This window comes from Mya arenaria, chromosome 14 (genome assembly GCF_026914265.1).
Source record: "Mya arenaria isolate MELC-2E11 chromosome 14, ASM2691426v1".
NCBI classification, from domain to species: domain Eukaryota; kingdom Metazoa; phylum Mollusca; class Bivalvia; order Myida; family Myidae; genus Mya; species Mya arenaria.
In genome coordinates this window covers 30,648,090-30,665,051 of record NC_069135.1, presented here as the reverse complement: position 1 = coordinate 30,665,051, position 16,962 = coordinate 30,648,090, and the positions used below count along the sequence as shown (strand labels likewise).

Genomic DNA, 16,962 nt, shown 5'->3' with positions numbered 1-16,962 from the left:
TGTCTGCTCATGTATGTCTACTAACTGAATAAATCAATAGTAATCATTATATTTGGATATAAACTATGACAGATATTTGGAAAACGCATATCGACGTTATTTAAGGTCAACCCTAATATGCACTCATGCACTTAGTGTTTTTAAATTATTGATAGGAAACAGCGGTTTGTTTTAACTTATGGTCACAACGACCTTGACCTATATTCATTTCCAACCTGCCTACATTGTTTAAGGTCCTTAGATGTCTTTAGATATTGATCGGAAACCAATTTTCAGCTTACGATCACAACCAACTTGACCTTTGATCCACTGACTGCAAGATAAATACAGTTCATCTGCTGGTCATGACAAATTATACTACCATGTTTGAAGTACCTGAGCCAAAGCATTCTTCAGATGTTGAATGTAAACTGATTTTCAATTGAAGGTCGCCACGTCTTTAACCTTTGACCCATTGCTCTCAAAATCAACATATTTCATATCATGGTAATAACCTAATACCTAGAAAGTTTAAGATTCGTGAGCCTCAGTGTTCTCTATATATTGGTCGGGAACAGATTTTAAGCTGAAGATAATCTTAAAGTCACCACGACCCTCACCATTGGCCACATGCCCTAAAAATAAAAAAGCTGTATCTGCAGGTCATGACTAACATGCCTTCAGAGTTCAGAAACTGTGGGGATGGACGGACAGACAATCAAATAACTATATGCCCTATGCATAAAAATCACAGTTGCTGTAAGACTAACTATTATAAACTTAATGTTCAATGTTTTTAGTTATGAGTCCAGTGTGATACAAGCTTTGAATGAATAACGGGAATTTTATACTACTCTAGTTTTAAGGGATAATTCGCATAACATGTAATTTCTTCGTAACATTTAAAATATCGCATTTCTCAAACTCAGACTCAAACGACATTAGAAAATATGAGCCAAGGGGCAGTATTCATAAAATTTCTTGATGAAAATGTTAAAAAACTGAAAATATGTTCTTAGTTAATTTAAAGAAAACTAACAATGTTTTTACACAAAAGATATGCTAATTTTCAAAAAGATCCAAATGATAGGACATATGAATTAATTTGATGAAAAATATAGGGTATTTTAAAAAGTCGTTGTTCAAATTAAGAAGACTTATAAATTCCTCCCGTGTTAAATTTTGACTAACATTTTTATCAAAATAATCTATGAAAGAACGTCCTTTTAAAAAGGGTAAAACGTAAGACTTTGATTCATGCAATGCAGTTATCTGGCAAATAATAAAAGGAGTTGATTGCAAAATGTGTGCAGCGCAAGCATTGTTTTGTCGGTTGCCAACCGATGTCCGTATGCGATCAGTATCATAGTAAATATGTATTTAAACACGTTTTATTTTCAAATAGCAATACTCACTTACCCATCTTACATGTATAACGATACATAAACAAGCGAAACTAAATGTAATCATGATAAACACCTGGCTGAGATATAAAAATGTTCTTAAAAGTTGATGAGGCTCATATTTTTACATGACTAAACTTACTAAACATAGCAGACCGAAAGCCTTTTAACTATCTTAACGCTTTGATTCTAATTTTATTAACACATGGCAACGAATCAAAGCATGGTTATACCGTCTTAGACAAATGATTGCTTTCAATCTTGATAGTTTTTGAAGCTGAATGGTGTGTGATGGACATGCTGGATCTACTTGATCTTCTTTTTTAATTATTATATTCACTGCAATGTTTGTACTTCTACTTTGGATACTGTCACTTAATGTAATGCACAGTGGTTACGTTCAACCAAGTATATGTTTCTTATAAGAAACGTATCGGTTCATATCTCATTTTGTGCAATGTTAAGTACCAAGTGGATCATTTTTCACATATATCGCATTGGGGATCGTGAAACACTAGAAATCTAAATATAAAGGGAATGTATTTAGTGGTCTTTGACCTTGAGTACAGGTTACTCCATCGGAACATTTATTATGCAATAAAAATAATTTATTTCGTTGGCATTTTGGTTGACGCAAAATATAAAGTATGTTATATCCTTATGTAACCGATTGGCTTCCGAAGGAACAGATATATGGCTTAATTGGCCGATTGTTCTGAGCTTTGTTAAAGTTAACAACGTGTTTTGCGACATCGTTGTAAACTTTTAAATATGTTTTTTGGATTATGTGCTCACATTTTATGTATAAACAAGTACTGCTGAGAGACTATTTCAAATCTTGTTAAAACCAGCAGATCATAAATGCATCCATTAAACAGAGCATGAACGATTTGAAAGTTAACAACGATGACGTTAACAATCGGCCTCATATCAACTCTCAAGTTCATTCAGTCAAGGAACAACATCCTTATACAAGGACATAAACTTATAGTTGACATTGTTTACAACTCATCGTTGCGGGTTCCCCGTTAAGTGAGCCAGCATGGAGGCATCCACCGGCAAAACGGCTGATGACAGAGCGTTACTAGTTTGACGGAACAAAGGAAAGATGCGCCAAAACAACGCAACAAGGGTCCTTGTAGTTGGTAGTGTTTTTATTAACGCGTTCATTGGTCGTCAAAATGACCAAAGAGAACAAATAGCGAGTTATGACGTAAAGATTAATGTAGATTATTTCATTGTATCGTCACATTGAAACTTTGTGGCTATTGTGGATACTTTAATTATCGTTCTTTATGTAAATTTAGTTACTAATATAAACGTTCTAAGACCAGCAGTTCTTTATATTGATTTAATATTAATAACTCGTCATATACGTTTGTGTAACACGGTTTCTTTGACACAAAATGTAAACTAATATAATTAAAGACAAATCAATATCTAGCGATCAACAATTTATGCAAGAGTTTGTTCCCTTGCAGTCATCTCGATGAAAGACTGAGTAATTCAAAGAGACGTAACCGCTGGTATTTAGTTGCATATGCTTTTAATTATTGTACATTCCATTTATTTAAAAACGCAAAACATTGACAACATTTATCTATCAAAAATTTTAAAAACAAAAAAAATAATTAAAAAGCAAAAGTACAACTGGCACAGAGGATCAGTGAGCAACTTAATAGGGATTTGCTGTAGAACAATATAAATCCATGGCCAAGTTCATGTCCGGAAATCTGAAAATAGAAACGTAAATGTCTTATATAAAAGCACACATACACACAAACACACACATACGCATATATATAGGACTAATTCATATGGATCACGAAAGCTCATTTCATGATGTCTTGGTCATCGGATTTAGCGCACCCGTGCTATATTTAAACGGGGAAAGTCAGCTCAGACTGCATGGGCCGACAAGACTGCTGCGTTTATTTTTTAAATCATGTAAGATGATATATTATCGGCGACATTACTATCTCGTATTGACAATTGAGAAAACACTGTATTTGTAGATTTTGGGACCATCTGGTGTCTAGTCCCTTTAAAGGTTATCGGGTCGATTGCGGCATTTTTTTTATGATAAAATGTAAATTAAGCTCCATTGAAGGGGAATAGGTCAATTGCACGGGTTCTTGATCATAAAATCTGATTCCAGCTTAAAGAGGATTGAACATGTTAATTGCAGAAGTTCTTGGTGATAAATATGGATTTAACTAATTAAAGGTGAACATGTCAATTGCAGTACTTCTTGATGGTTATATGTAAATTTAGGTCACTTAAAATTGAACAGGCTAGTTGAAGTGATTGAATTTTAGTCGATTAAAGGTAATTAGGTTATTAGCAATAGTTCCTAGTTAATATGAAAATGTATGTCAATTAAAGGTGATAAGGTCAATTGCAATAGTTCTTTGTGGTAATACGTGATTCAAGGTCAAATTAAGGTGAACAGTTCAATTGCAACAGTTCATTGTAGAAATATGTAAATTCAGGTCAATTGAACGTGACCAGATCGATTGCAATAATTCATTGTGGTAATACCTGATCAATTTCAGTACTTCATGCTGGTAATAAAAGATTCTGTGTTTATTCAATAATCGATATAAAAATATCTGAGTTTCCATTGTATAGCTAGAAATCAAAATAAGTCAACAATGTCCAAATCGCTTAAATTCCTTTTACAAATGTTTTCATTAGGACCACTTGATTTGAAAAGGTATTTTCAGTAGCTATGTGTTCTCAATTGTAATAGAACAAAAACATGATAACATATTGATGGCATTGAACGGTTTATATCGAAATAACACAATATTGCTCTTTTGTTGTTTCCATATCTTGAAATAAATCTAGATTTAATTTATATGCACATAAAATTGATTTCAACCTCACTGTTAAGTTTACTGTTTAGAGTCTGAAGAATGATGAATTGAAATTTTATTTGTATTTAATACGGAGATGACCCTACACAGTCACAATATAAAAACAATTAAAATGATAAGATGTTTAAAGCTATTTTGGCTACTGATATCTAGCCAATCAGGCCTTCCACAAAATAGACACATTTGCTTTGGCATTTAAATGACAACCGGAAGGCTTACCCGTCGATAAAGTGCGCGCATGCGCTACTTCCGCGGGCACTTACATCGCTGGTCTTCCGGTACGTCCTTCATCACCTGTTCAATGTGGTTCCCGCACCCTGGATAGGTGAAACATAAATATATGTAGATAAGAAACAAGGAATGAAACCTTAAGATAAAACTAAAATAATATTTGATACAGTTTAAATAATTAATCGGGAAGATAATAAAAGTTTATAATGACATACTTTGGATATGAAACACGTCATTTAAACATAGGTTTAGCAATGGCAATGTTTATATATTTCGAAAAAAGAATACCACCAGATATGTGTTCACAAATTGGATTATAATGAATAAACTGTGTTGTATATTTTGTGAAATGCACAATCTTAAATAATATTACAATACAGTTTATTTAATTGTTTAAACGAACATTATCCTTAATTAGTACCGTATGTAAGATAATCAAAATGTTAAATACCCGTATTCATATCATTGATTACAAATATCGTGTTCAATTTAATACAATTCATTTCAAGTTTGTATTTTACATTAACAAGATCAAATAGCGGAGTACAAAGAAGTTTTACGTCACTGATAAACTGACAATCAAACGCGAGTATGGGCATATGAACGATATAAATATGTCGGTATGTATAAACATGTACACTTAAAAGTGTAATGATTAAAACTCACCTTTCCAAGTGGGTTTCTGGCATTTCTCACACGTAACTTTCATGCACATGTCTACGATTGTTTCAGTTCTATGTCCTTTTATCAAATGCTCCTAGTTTAGTTCCAATGCTTCGATCAATTCCTGTATTTGATATGGTCATTATCGATACGGCTGAAAGCATATATAGTCATTATACGCATTGTAGAGTTTCTATGGTATACTAACGGAATTGAAAAGCGCAATGCTCGTTTCATTTTCAGTTTTTTAGGACTAAGTTTGTTTGTTTTTACTTTCCAGTGAAGTCTGAACGCTGACGTTAACAATGGCGTGACGTTCACGCGTAATTAAAATCAATAAAACAATTTCCGAAAACGAATGATAATGAAGATAAGTATTGGGTTATCGTTTGAATTCGAAAACGAAACTGTCAACAACAGTGAGATGTGATAGAGAATTTGCTTTTTATTATATGCCTTAAAAGGATAGAGCATGATAGTTTATTGTACTTTGTGAAGACAATTTTTTTGTATGCGAACGTAACGTCATATCGGAAACGACGTCGTCGAAATTGTGCGAATAATGATTCATTTAGAAGTAAGAGTGGGCCATTATTTCGAAATTGTTAAAAATCATTTTATCAGTGATTTATTTGTTCATTTCCACTTAAGATCTCTATAGTCCACCGGAATGCATTAAAAAATTGTAAATATAATATTTATATTGTGAAGAAATAATCTTAACACATCAGAATTCATATGTTTAAAACGACTAGGTTACCAGTTACTTTTCAGCTTTTGACGTGAGCATTTATAAAGCACTGATATGAATCTGTACTTTTAAAAATATTTGAGGTTGTCTTTAATAACGAACCAAGTGAAGTGTATTAAGTCAAAACCGTTTAATTCTATAATTTTCTATAATGTTGTGGATGATCATTTCATGGTTGAAGTCATGTCATCGGTTCACTGAAGTGTATATAATATTGTAAAAGTTATAAGAATGTGTACTTTTGTATACTTTATGTTTTAAATGGTATCAAAATGGAGTTAATAGTACCTTTTAGAGCATAGTTAGACCCCACATAGGAGTTTTACTTATATTAGTAGTTCAATACTGTATTTATAACAATGTGTTTTTTATCCACGCTTTTGTAATGAAAATAAAAATATGAAGTTATAATTAAATATTCGACATCGTAATTGCCGTCGTCGCCGTTGTAGTAGTAGTATAGTTGTGGTTGATTTGGTTTATAGAAGTGGTAGTAGTTGTTGTATTAATTGTACTTTTGATATTAGTTGTAGTAGTAGCAGTAGCAGTAGCAGTAGCAGTAGCAGTACTACCAGTAGTAGTAGTAGTAGTAGTAGTAGTAGTAGTAGTAGTAGTAGTAGTAGTAGTAGTAGTAGCAGCAGCAGCAGCAGCAGCAGCAGCAGCAGCAGCAGCAGTAGTAGTAGTAGTAGTAGTAGTAGTAGTAGTAGCAGTAGTAGTAGTAGTAGTAGTAGCAGTAGTAGTAGTAGTAGTAGTAGTAGTAGTAGTAGTAGTAGCAGTAGAAGTAATAGTAACAGTAGCAGTACTACCAGTAGTAGTGGTAGTAGTAGTAGTAGTAGTAGTAGTAGTAGTAGTAGTAGTAGTAGTAGTAGTAGTAGTAGTAGTAGTAGTAGTAGTAGTAGAAGTAGTAGTGGTAGCAGCAGCAGCAGCAGCAGCAGTAGTAGTAGTAGTAGTAGTAGTAGTAGTAGTAGTAGTAGTAGTAGTAGTAGTAGTAGTAGTAGTAGTAGTAGTAGTAGTAGAAGTAGTAGTAGTAGTGGTAGTAGTAATAGGTTGTAGTAGTAGTAGGTATTAGTAGTAGTAGCAGTAGTGGTAGTGGTAGTGGTAGTAGTAGTGATAGTGGTAGAAGCAGGAGAAGGTAGAAGGTAGTTGTAGTCTTAGTCGTTGTCATTGTTGTCGAAAAAACTGTTTTTATTAGCGGATCTAGGTGGTGGGGAAGGGTGCGCAAAAATATTTCATTTTAATATTGTAGACAAAATATGCATTAATTTAAACCGAATGCACTATTATATATAAGACTTAAATTAGCAAACATCTTTTCTTTGGGAGAACCTGAAGCCCAACTTTTATTTTTATAGCCTATATTTTTATTTCATGTAGAAGGTACCGCACGCGCTCACGTCAAATCATGGTTCCGCAACTGTTTCGAGGAGCTCTTTTCGTCAGTAGCTACATGATGCTGTATAATCTCTTTGATGGTTAATAAAAAGAGTTCAAGAGAAACTCCCAGATCTCGTAATATATGCTTTTACTGTAGGACTTCAATGCTTTGCAGTTCTGTCAAGGACATAAGGTTAATTACGTCGTATATAAGTAATGAATAGGTGTAAGGTAGTAAGATAAGAATCAGTCTTTTATTACTTAGTTGATCAATACCCTTCAGATCAATGGGTAGGAAAAATACAACGTGCTAAACAATGTGGTTACTACACTGCGCAACTTTGATTCGACTAACTAATAAGACAATAAAAATCCGATTGTATTGAATTTAAATCAATTTCTGCTTCGTATACCGACAAACCTCTTTCCGTAATGCGCGTTATAGAAGTAATTACTTGTCATTGAGTAAATCAGTTAATACCTGCAGTAAAACTATTATATTTAGTATATACACTATTTAATACCAGTTACTTTTCTATATATATCTTTACCTTACCGTACATATACAGGAAACGAACCCAATACAAAGTTTAACAAAGTCTTAACAACGATGGTACAAAAATGACAATGGAATCTATCGTAGAATGGCCTAAATGAAGACAGCTTTTGTTCGTAGATTTATCGATAGATTAGATAAATGAGTATCAAGATTCAATTAAGGGGTTTTGCTTATTTTCAGATTAATTAAACACACAGCATATACTGATATTATAAAATACCTGCACTAGGATGACTTTGTCTTTTAAGTGACATAGGATTCTGAACATTGATTATATATTATCGATACCATTTGAACATTCCAGGTAAAAGACATGACTATTATGCTAAAGAAGTTACAAAAGAAAATACATACTGTTATTTTTATAGGAGATGGCTTATATAGACTGATATATAGACTCCTGGAAGGTACAATTGCTTGCATTTAGCTTGTGTTAACCTATTCGTTTCACCTTTATCACACACGCCAACGTAGTTATTTTTTTACTGTCTTACAATTAGATTGGAGTTGGGGCTAATATAACATAGCGCGACTAGATGCTTCGATCCATCAGACTGTGTTGCCAGTGCCGCATTCACTTTCTACTGGCAGCACGGTAAGCTAAATATTTTATTATATGGCTAAACGTAAACGTCCTTATGATTGTGTTGTTGATTTGAATTCATAACTCTGAAGACACTAACATATTTTTCTATTTATTACAGTTGATAATAGTTCATTTTGTGAAAATTTGGCACATTGAAAAGCTGCAGTTATCGACCATCTGTTGATGCAGTGCAGTAGCTTTATTCGATTGTTCCGACTGTCAGTGAGATCAAGCTCAGTAGCCAATAGTTTAAACATAAACCCCGTTTAATTGCACACGGTAAACGTCAAAGACAAAGAACACAAAAACAAAAACAATCACAAACAAGAAACACGGAACAAAAGCACAAAACTCAACAAACAGCACAGTGCATACATACTAAATTAAAATTGGTGTGTTAATCAAGGATTGTTAGGTACCGCCTTGGAACGGTCAGTAAAATAAATTTACTGGGGGTTAAAACCAGTTTGCGTGTGCACAACCTCACTCTTATCCCATCAATCCTGAATAAAGTAAAAAAGCAAAAGGTAAATCTTATCAAAGTATGCATTAAGCCCAAAATGCACATTTGTATTGTTTGTCATTTTATATTCCTTTGACATATGTGTTTGCTATACATCGAACACTTTGAGATAGTACCAAATAATATGGGCTTACCAGGTATATATGCACATTATTGTACATATGCTGTCTTAAGCTGTCTGTGATAACGGCCTTTTATCAATCACACATGTATGTGCACTTTTGTGGACGTTCACTGTCATGAAATTAAGAGAAGTTTTATTCATAAATAGTTGACGTAGAGCTGTACCTCCGCTTTAAAAGGCGATGATTACGACATTCCATTTTGGTCAAAATTCATTTAATCCCGACAGTAGAAACGAAATATTTAGAGGTATATATCTATCTTACATTTAGGTCATGTATAATAGTTTTATTTATAAGAAAAAGGTACACCTCTAAATGAGATAAGAAAATAGATGTCCACCTCTATATTAAGTCCTGCGCCTCGTCTCAATAAGATAGAAGTAACCTCTAAATTTAGAATTGCACCTCCGCTAGACTAGTTAAGATTGCCTCTAAATGTATATAGTAGAAGGCGACTATTGATCCACATGGTACGTCATAGATAGTAGACTAAGTACACGCTGTGTTTATTATAATTAAGCTGCACTTTGTATAAAGATTTCAAGCATTCTTGTCGTTGGTTCATTCTGCTTGTAAAATTAAATACAATACAATCCGTTTGTAATTGATTATTATTTTATATCCATTCAAGCTTTTTCTGTTAATAAATCGAACTTTCTAATGAGTATTGTCTTTTTCATATATTTAGAATTCCCTATAGCCAAACATTCTCCGATTCAACAATAAGTACATTAATGGTTAAAGACGAAACATGCAAACAGGAACAGTACTCGAAGTGCTTGCATACCTGGTAAACAATCTAAATCAATAATATTCTGAAGTCTTAACGAGGAAAAACACATATAAATCAGTAAAACAAGTAGTGATAATTGGAATCAATATTTTCGTACAATAAATTTCGTCATTAAAGACGTCTCAAATGAATTTGACCCTTAAGCCCTTGGCAAATAGACCATTACATTGATTTCCTCCATAGTCAATAGTGATTTGCACGCGAAATAAAAACTGATGTCTAGTGTTTACCGACACCAACCACTATATATAAAGATACACTTGTGGTGTAAGCATTAAACAACATTAGAAAAAAGAACCGAATTTTATAAGTAAAATGAATTGGATGATCGAAACCATTATGTATTCGATAAAGTGATGCAATGCCACCCAAGGATATTCTAGGATACAAACAATGGGGATGGAAATGTAAACAAACAAAACACGTAGGTCTTCAAAAGCTATAAAGATGGAAAGAAGCCAATGTTCTGATGGTATAACAATGTTTTGATTCACTGCCATATGGGAATAAAATGAAGAAGCACTGAGTGGTCATATCCGAATTGGAATATGTTCCCCTTTAAACAAGATTTTGGTGAAATATTACGCTCCTTGCTTGTGCTTGTAGTTTCTGTTTCCATATTAGTTCTTCTTGTTGCTTGTTACAATTTAAATGTGTGTACTTACGTTGAATGTGAAGTGTGAATAAAAATATCTAGCGAATATATCAGTTTTATCTATAGAATACCCTGTGGTGTCATTCAGAGTCTGGAACACCGAGGATCGTAACATTAGCGACAGACTTAGTGTCCCTGTCACGGTTTAGGTCCCAATTTACAAACTTGGCGATACAATAAGCTCTCTGAGAGAGGAAGTATATTTTTATAACAAATCAAACAAGAACAACAGAAGATAAAAAGATCAGCAATAAATTGAAAAAAATCATTTGAATGCATATTTTGGTAGCCCGAAACGCACGGATAGTGAAATTGTACTGAAAATATCTTGGTTTAAACAAGATTGCGGTGGCAAAACCAAACACTTAATATTTATACTATGTTTTGTTCTTTAACAGAACACAAACTAAACTGATGGCACGTTACAACCACTCATGTATAAGATGCAAAAAGCGAGTCCTTACGTACAGGCCCGTTTTTCTACGATGATTTTTCGTTCATGCCATCTTTTTTAGTAATCAAAAAGCGTATATCAGAGAAAAAAAACATATATTACCAATATAAATATCTGTTTTGGGACTATCGTAAGACTGGACTTTCATTAACTAGTTTAAGCCCTAAGTGAACTTCTATTTCGTTGACTGTTCAAGAGCGGTGACACAAACATTTATTGATAGACATATTTTATTGTCTGAAGTTTACATCGTATTAATACAATTGTAATGAGACAATTGAGATGTATTTATTACAGGTCTGCAAAACCCGCGCTGAGGACATTATTTTGTTGCGGAACAACTGCTGGATTCATCCAAGAGGAAGCAACAATAAATACGAGAGTCTCGTGCACAGGTTCTGCAAGAGATTAAAGCTTTGCGAACGATAACCGATGAAGTCCTTGATCAAATGGAGCGAAACACAATAAAAGAGCTGGACTCAATGGTAGCATTGCTTGAGGATGTAGTAGAGACAGACGTTAAGCAGTCTGAAAGCATGAACAAAGATATGAAATCGATTGTTGATAGCATCCAAGCGAAGGGTAAGACAAACGAGTCGTTGGCTTTCGTAGGAAACTCAAGGTATCAGAACATGATAAATGAAACAAAATCATTTCTCTTAGAAACAACCAAGGAAACGTTGAAGTTATCCTTCGTACCCAGCTCAACGTTAAACGACCTAATTGATTTATGTGCTTCGTTACAAGTATTTGGGGAGGTCACTAGCACGCCCCATGTTTTCACGGCCGTAAGCATCAAACAACTCAATGTATCGCTTAGTGGCGAGAAAGAGAAGTGTAGCATAAGGGGAATATGTGAACTACCAAGCGGAGAACTCGTTCTCGCTGACGCCACACATAATTGTCTTAAGTTGCTGAATCAAGCCTATCAAGTAGTCAATAAGTGAAACGTTCCCAGGTGTCCACAAGATCTGTGCCATATCAGGAAAAATGAACTTGCGGTTGCTGTCAACTATAATGATGAGAACAGGCATGAAGTTTGCTTCTTCTACGTGAGTAATTCAAAACTTCAAGAGACAAGGACGCTAACATGCAGTAAGAGATTTATCTCACCATTCTGGTCGCCTGTACATCTCAACTGATACTGCGCTATACTCTTACGACATTGGCGGCAATGATGGGAGAAAGTTATTCGAGAACTTTACGGGTACGTACACAGTCTATAAATGCGATGTAAGCGCTGGTGGCAGTAAACTCTACATTGCAAATTATGGACAAAGTCAGCTTATTACGCTTAATAGTGCAGGAACTAAACTAGAAACGTTCGCCGATCCCGATATAATAGGTCCACGCGCAGTCCACGTGTCACCTCTTAATCACGTGTTTGTCTGCTCTTATGTCTCAAACACCGTGCTTCAAGTGAACAGCGAAGGCGAAACGAAGCTGGCCAAACTTGCTGCACAGTATGATGAAGTGAAGCTACCAGTGTCTCTATGCTATAGTAGTCGCCCTTCCAGTCTACTTGTAGGACAACATGACAATAACAATGTTGTTGTAATAAAAGTGAAGTAATGAAGTACAAAAAAGCTCATTTCTCGATAATAAAAAGCCACCTACTTTTAACATTAGAATTTTTTTGATTTTAACTTGTTTATTATAGTGTACTTCTTTGATTAATTTTTGGTTATAGAATGTTTAAAAAGTGTGCTTAATTGCTAAATAGTGGAACAGTTGTGCAAAAAAAGTACTATATCTGTGATTGGTAGTGAACATTGTACTTATTAATCAGTTTTGAATATTCATATTTGTCTTAAATGCATACATATACATATTTCATTGTCTATTAGGCAAGAACATAAATACGATTTACCACAGTTAATACTATTGTTTAAATTAAGGAATGAATTGCGGGGTTAATGTCATTATCGGGGTATGAACGTAATTGTGCTGGTCTAAGTGTATGGAGTCCGAAGGACTCCACGCGTACTTTGACCAGCCCAACTGGGTTCATATCCGAAGATGTTGCGTTCATCGATTGATGAACGCAATCACCGAAAGGCACTTCATTTTAGGAATGGAAGTAGAGGTGTAAATATTATTCCATAGAGGATGAATTAATGTCAAAACCAATTGTCATATGAAGGATTATGAGTTTAAATTGACAGAAATGAGAATATAACACACTTTTTCGACCTTATGAAACTATATAGTAGATCACAGTTAATATTTTAGCATTCGCTAATCATTTAATAGTTTTGTGCTTTGTGCTATTAAATTCAGGGTTACAATATTGTTATCATTAGTTAATATTTTCCTTTAATGCATTATTCAGTAAGTAGTTTAAGGTTTATCAGTCACAATTTATGTTTGTTATACATGTGCATGTATTGATTTTAATAAAATTGTCACTTTAAACCGATTACTTATGGATTTATTTTTATATGGTTCATACATATATTGAAAGCACTTAAGAACGATGGCCTTCGGATTTTATTTTACCTTAGACATAACGCACGCAATACATTTTTTATCGTCATGTTTAATATAGCCAGTATCGGTGTGCATGCCTCTGTCTCTCTCAAAACTGTTATATGTGTATTGTCTTCGTATTTTCTATTGCCATGTTTATATAGCCAGTATCGGTGAATATGCCTCTGCCTCTCTCGAAACTGTCATACGTGTATTGTCTTCGTATTTTCTATTGTTATGTTTATATGGCCAGTGTCGGTGAGCAGGCCTCTGCCTCTCTCGGAACTGTCATATGTGTATTGTCTTCGTATTTTCTATTGTCATGTTTATATAGCCAGTGCCGATTAGCAGGCTTTTGCCTCTCTCGGAACTATAATATGTGTATTGTCTTCACAAACAAACAAATGCTTCATGTATGTTCATGTATATCTGATAGCTCGTTACTAGAACAATAAGAATACCAAATGCAGGAATAAAGTTACTGTTCGTGGCACTGTTTTTGTTTTAATTTACATTCTCGATATACTCGTAAATATACAGGGTCATCTCAGGTGTCTCAGATACCATACTTGCAGCCGAGATTCACGGTAACTATATTCGTGCTTTAAAGAATAGGATCTATAGGATTGTGTCCAGATGGATCATACTCCACATAAGAGCACAGCAGAGTCGGACAATGCATGGATCAAAAAATTTTCATAGGTTTTCCAGTGGTTGTAGGGATTATCGATGTAACTAAACTTGATATTTCACTTTTTATCAAATTGATATATTTCACTGTCTTGAAATCCAACGTCAGCGTGCAAAAGACTGTTATACATTTCAATGACGTCATTCCCGAAATGACGTTACGTTTGCATTAATTTTGGCGCTTTTTTATATAATTCAATTACATTTCATTTCATATATTGAGCGAGAGATATATGTCATCTCATGAACACCCTTTTTAGTTTCAATCATTGCTAAGCCACTCGTTAAACATAGGCTTTGGTTCTCACTCGGTGAAATACATATAGTAGAGATATATTATTACTTGGGTTCCATATATATTTTGTTTATTGGTAAGCCTTGTAATAGAAGAGTAAATTATGGGTAAGAAGAACTCAACGGCGTGCGTTAAACTAGTTGTATGCTATGTTGAAAATAAAACTACTTCATGTCCAATTGTTGTTAAGAAGAAAATCAAAAAGCATATTTTGTACCTTAGTCTTGATACTTCCGACACTTATTGAGTGATATGTGCTGAAAATGCAACTCGAAAAATTGGAACTATGTTTTAAAACATAGGTTTTAATATAAAATATTGTATCTTCGGGGGTCATAATTTGTTAGACCATAAGATAAGGTATTCCATTTAAGTATCTGCAATAAAGATATACAAACTGCATTTACTTTTTGGTGCTATGATGATTATTTTAAGACTTAAATGCTAAGACGGGGACGGTTTAAAAAGTGGGTTGTGTATATAAAGGGTCACGACTCGTCATAAAATAAACAATTTCATTTAACGATTTCAGGAAATATGTAAGTAAGAAAAATGAAATGTAGAAATGTAGTACCAGAAATTTAATTTAAAACCACATATACACCCGATCTTTTTAATATTGTTTATAAGTATAAAGCATTTAACGGACTTTGCTTTCTTTTAAATCGTTGCGTCATGTCCGGTTAGATTACGTCATAATCGGGTAGATGTTCATATCGTCATTTCCTGTTAAAGGCCTAGTTTAAGGAATGTTTGGCATGACAATCCCCTGCTGTGCATCTCCTGCTAATTGCACTGATGTCACAGTAGGGGCCAATTTCCTGTGTATTTGTATATTGACCAAGGTCCATTTATGGTCAATTTCTACGATAAAACCTCCAAAACTACACAGCAGGATATTCAGATCAGAGATCTGATAAGACAATAAGGCAATTAGATAAAGATCAATACACGTTTTTTTTGTTTTTTTAAGAGGGGGGGGGGAGTCACTTATAGAAGGATTAAACTAGGCCTTTAAGATACATTAAGTACGAAATCAGGACGGGATACCATGCTTTCCTCTTCAGAATTTGATGGAAAATATACTATTGTATTCAAATTAATCTTCATTATAAATACAAAGTTTTCGCCCGGTCTCGGCCGAGTTGCTAGTCAGGCGATGGGCCAAAGTACGGGAAAAAGCAAGCATTGTCAATCTCGACTCGTCGAGGACAGCAAACAAGAGCGCGGAAAACTTTAAACGACCGTCACTCATCAACCCGCTGTGCAATCGAAAATCAGCATGAAATGGTGGTTTTAGCCGAATGTGTGTGTTTGACGAAAATGTTTTAGTGATAAAACATGTCTTATATTTTATATACATGCGTATAATGCTACCACATTTTGTGTCTCAAATGTATCATTGGACAAATATAAGATGAAAACTTTGAACAAAACTGTCTGAGAATCAAGCTTTTATTGCAGACACCAGTGAGAGAAATAGTTGGCATCAAAGTGTGTACGGTTTAACAATAGTTTGTATTTCTCATTAAGTATCATTTTTAGGTCTCAAGTTGTTTTGTTTAAAAGTGCCAACATATTACACTCAGGTTTCACAATACCACTAGATTCCTGTTGTTTAAACATCAGCAAAACGACATCTTAAATGCGATTAATAAAACTATCATGCAATAATGACAAAAATCTCAGCATGCTGTTATTGATACGCAAACATGCTAAAACCTTTCAAAAGGACTCTATTATTGGTGTATTTTTTTCAACGGTTACATTTACGTCAGACATCTGTTACTCAGTGATCAAAATCGCATTTAAATAAATAGCATAACTATTTTAATCTTAAAACTAAACAATGTGATTTTTGCACCTTTGTAAACATCATCGTTTGGCGTCATTGGGTTAAGTACGCCAACTTGCTCTACCCCGCATGTTTTAAAATATTACTTCATCAAGCAATTTCAACGTATCTATATGAAATTTCCCACATAAGAAGAACAGATTACGGCGGTTTTGTGATAAGTATAAATACAATTTTACCTATGTTGAATTCTTTATTTACAGTGACTACGTATTTCTGTTATGGCCTATGTATATAAAGCATTTGTAAACCAAGTCAATGAAATAAATGTATTGAACAAACATATCGGACGTACCAAGGACGAAATATATTATCACTTCCAAAAGCAAACATTTTATGATTCGTGTCTAAACTGACTCAGCTTTCTAAGTACGTCTTATAAATGCAGCAAGATTATTTGATTCGTTTAAAGCGATAAAGAGTAGATATATTGTGAGTATCGAATACATAAATGTACATACCGTTGTCGATAACCAGTTTATGACTCATGCACTGATACGATCATTTACTTCCTTTCGTGGATTGAATAGGCCATTTGAAGCGTAGTTTTAAAGTCTCGTGAACTAAAGTTTATTAAATAGAACAAAATGACATTTAATTTCGATTCATCTCTTCACAAGGCGTCGGATTTAATTCATAAATTCACATGTTCTCCATGTGAAGAAGAAGGACTTAACT

At 34.0% G+C, this 16,962-nt stretch overlaps 1 long non-coding RNA gene across 1 annotated transcript; it reads right to left on the bottom strand.

Moving 5' to 3' along the window:
• Positions 1-2,823: 2,823 nt before the first annotated feature.
• LOC128216764 (uncharacterized) lies at positions 2,824-16,957 on the bottom strand. Its single transcript, XR_008258127.1, has 4 exons — positions 16,746-16,957; positions 5,159-5,309; positions 4,481-4,578; positions 2,824-3,115 (listed from the first exon to the last, which is right to left on the bottom strand). It is a non-coding gene; the product is annotated as an uncharacterized LOC128216764 (long non-coding RNA).
• Positions 16,958-16,962: the final 5 nt, after the last annotated feature.